We start from the raw sequence: 4,191 nt of genomic DNA, 5'->3' as shown, positions 1-4,191 counted from the left end.
CTCTCTCTCTCTCTCTCTCTCTCTCTCTCTCTCTCTCTCTCAGAGAAAGTGCTCTTTACTTTATTCATTCTTATCCAAGAATCTAATACCTCACATAATATCAGAGTTTCTCGGTTCAGATCCATGGAACAAACCATCACTTCCGCACTGAAAAATCGCTCAGCTGCATCAATGACTTTAATCGCAAATTTCTCTGCAACAATCAAGTTAGATGAAGACAATTACAAAGTCTGAAGTCAGGGCGTAGCTTGCATCAAAGCTACATCATAGCATATTCAATGCTGAAGAAGCACAACTTAGTGGAAGATCAAGCTAAGCAGCAGAAAAAGTTTCATAATAATTTGAGAATTGGGAGCAAAGAGATAAATGTCTTGTAGCTTGGATGTTGTCTGCTATAGATGAATTTTTTGTGAACAAAGCAGTTGGATATGAATATGCGTATGAAATTTGGGCAGTTCTTGAAGAGCATTTCACTGCCAGGATGAAATCCAAGATCAAGTTGCTAAAGGCTCAGCTAAAAACAATCAAGAAATATGGTTCATTAGTCTCAGAGTACATTACAAAGATTAATAATGTAACAAATTCACTTTCTGCTCTTAGAGCTCCGTTGACAAAGGAAGAACACTTTGAAAGTACACTTGGAGGGCTAGATGAAGAATTCAGTGCCTTCATTACCATGGTTAATGCAAGATCCGATCATATGTCCATCAATGAATTAGAATCATAGCTATTAGCGCAGGAAGAGGTAAATGATGGATTTCGCAAAATATATCTAAACATGGTGCATGCAAACCTAGTGCACAAGAAACTAGATGCAAACAAAGAAGAAGTGGAGTACCAACCTGAAGCAACCTATGAAAGCTATTCAAGAGACTATGGCAGAGGACAAAATGGTCGAAGAGGCAGAGGAAGAAGCTTCTTCAGAGGAGAAAAATCGTGGTGGCAAAATGGCAGACCCAATGTCAATTATGTGGAAGGACATGCCATACGATATGGCAGTGCTACCATAGGTTCAACCAGCATTATCAGAATCCACAGCTCCAGCAACCAAATAATGGACCTCCACCACCAAATGATGGATTTCACCAACAAAACCAACAAACTCTGAGCTTCTATCAACCCCAAAATCCACAAACATACAGATCACAAAACCAACAAACCCAGCAAATGAGCCAAAACTCCCAAGCACTTCTTACTGTTCCAAGCACAAACTCAGATCCAGGATGGTATCCCGACTCAGGACCCTCCCATCACATCACCTTCGACCAGATGAACTTGATCAATAGCTCAGAATATCAGGGACCTGAATAGGTGTTTGGAGATTCCTATGATACTGTACTTTCACAGGTAGCAATTGAACCTGACACTCAATCAGCAGAGGTTGCACCTTCGCCACCCATCCTTCAGAACCATCATCCGATGCAAACTCGAAGCAAAAATGGCATCTGCAAGCCAGAAGTATATATTACTACCTTAGCCACAACCAACATCAAATGTGTAGACCAGTGCCTCCCGAGTTCTATAGAACAAGCCCTTGCTACCCATACTAGAGAGAAGTCATGGAAGAAGAATACTCAGCCTTGCTAAGGAACAACACATGGCGCTTAGTTGATCCTCCAACCCACTCAGCTCCCATTGGATGTAAGCGGGTATTCGGAGTAAAAAGAATCCATATGGTAGCTTCCAAAAGTACAAGGCTAGACTTGTAGCAAAGGGCTTTCACCAAAAGCAAGGAATCGATTATGATAAAATATTCAGTCCTGTGGTGAGACCTGCCACGGTTCGGATCATGCTCAGCATTGCACTTGCAAATGGGTGGAAAATTCATCAATTTGATTTCAATAATGCTTTTTTGAATGGTGATCTCTTTGAAGACGTATTCATGCAACAACCAGAGGGTTTTGTGTCTCCCAACAACTAACAACTGTGTGAGCTCCAAAGATCGCTCTATGGACTCAAACAAGCCCCAAAGGCGTGATTCACAAAATTAAGTGTTGTTCTCCACCAGTTCGGCTTCACAAGCACCAAATCTGATGTATCCCTCTTCACCAGACTCACAACAACCTCAGCCACCTACATCCTTGTCTACGTAGATGATATACTGGTCACTGGTACCTCTGAAAGTGAGATCACAACTCTCATGATGCAACTGCACAACACTTTCTCATTGAAAGATCTTGGTGAAATGCACTACTTCCTCGGATTGAAGTCTGCTCAAGCTCCACAGGGACAGTCACATTGAAACAAACCAAATACATCAAAGAATTGCTAAAGAAAGCTGATATGATCAATGCCAAATCCGTGCCAACCCCCATGATCTCATCACTAAAGCTCTCTGCCTTCGGTGACACCACATTCAACAATCCTATGTTGTATTGATCCATTGTTGGTGGCCTTCAATATGCTACTAGCACTAGACCAGAAATCTCCTTCTCAGTGAATAGAGTGGCTCAAGTTCTTTACTCTCCACTGGAATCACATTGGAAAGTTGTCAAACGAATTCTCAGGTACCTTGCAGACACCATATGACACGGCTTGAGGTTCAATAAATTCACTAATTTTAGAATATATGATTCTCGTTACTCTAATTGGGCTAGTGATATTGATGACCAAAAATCGACAAATATCTATGCTATTTACTTAGGTTCGAACCTGGAATCTTGGGCTAGCAGAAGATAAACTGTAGTGTCAAAAAGCAACACTGAAGCAGAATTTAGAGGCATTTCAGATGCTGTCACTGAAATTGTTTAGTTGCAAAATCTTTTGGCTGAACTCAAAATTTTCCGCTCTACCAAACCTATAGTCTATTGTAATAATCAGAGTATTGTTCTATTATCAGCCAACCCAATTCTGCATAATAAGTCCAAACATTTTGCACTAATTCAATCTTTTGTTAGAGAATTTGTCACTAAAAAGGATATCTTTGTTCAACACATTCCAGCAAAGGATCAATTGGCAAACACATTGACAAAGCCTCTCTCAGCAGCAGCTTTTCTCAAGTTTAGAAACTTGTTAAGAGTATTTGAAATAGAATCCTGGTGTAAATGCCTTGGTTTCATGGGGCATTTAAGTGTATATAGATGAACATTTCTAAAACTGTTAAGTTGCTGATGACAGCTCGGCAGTTAGTTACAATCAATTAGTTACACTCACTCAACCATCTGTAATTACTTGTTCTAGACACACTTACATTCTATAAATAACTATAATTCACAAATTTTTTTTTTCTTCTTTCAATACAACAATTTCTCTAACCTTCTTTTATTTCTCTCTCTTTTTGAGTGCTCTTTTCTTTCTTCATTCTTCTTCAAAAATCTGATACCTCACATCCAATGTATATTGACCTTTTGAAAAAAACTAATAATCTCTCTGTTATGATTTTTGTTTTAACGATGATAATTGCATTGTGACAACTAACAATTGCACCACAAATTAATTTATTAGTTATGCCAATTATTTGACCAATTATTCAATATCAATGACTGAATTAAACATCTAAAAAATGAAAACATATCTCATGAAGAGACATATTATAGATAGAAAATTCAAATTTATCCATAATTATTCATAGCTTGTTTGGTAAAATTCGAGTGTAAGATAAGAACTATTGCTGGCTACATTTTCAAATATTAACAAGTTGTCGTTTTAATCTATAGTCTCTTTCTCTAAAGCTTTTCAAAGTCTAACCAATACTAATAAATAAAAAAATAAAATGCTTTTTCATGTCACAATCATTTTAATTACAAATATAATCAAAATTTTGTCGCGTTTGTGCAATTATTGCTTAGCCATATAGAGCCAGTGAGCCACCGACGAGTAGTTAGTTTTATGAATATACATGTATATAAACTATAAAGATTTGTACACCAAAATTTCCAATTATGATAATATATAATAGAATTTGTGAGAACAATTATTGTAACAACTAACAAGGACCTACAAATTACAATTGCGCCGTCTCCAAAATTAGAAACGGGTGTCAACAATGATGAACCATGGAATTATTTCATTAACAAATGTCATCAGGATCCTATTAGATATGCTGCCATGATTAATCATTAAATTAAAGAATTACACTAACAAACAGAATGAAAAGTGTGATGCACGACGTGTAACACAATAATACTAATATAATAATCCATTATGATTTTAGAAAAACATTGAAGCCATGCATTCGGTCTGCTTTTTTAT

The sequence above is a fragment of the Arachis ipaensis genome, chromosome B01, assembly GCF_000816755.2.
Source record: "Arachis ipaensis cultivar K30076 chromosome B01, Araip1.1, whole genome shotgun sequence".
Lineage (NCBI taxonomy): Eukaryota > Viridiplantae > Streptophyta > Magnoliopsida > Fabales > Fabaceae > Arachis > Arachis ipaensis.
The sequence above is the reverse complement of the archived record's forward strand: the minus strand, read 5'-3'. Positions refer to the sequence as shown.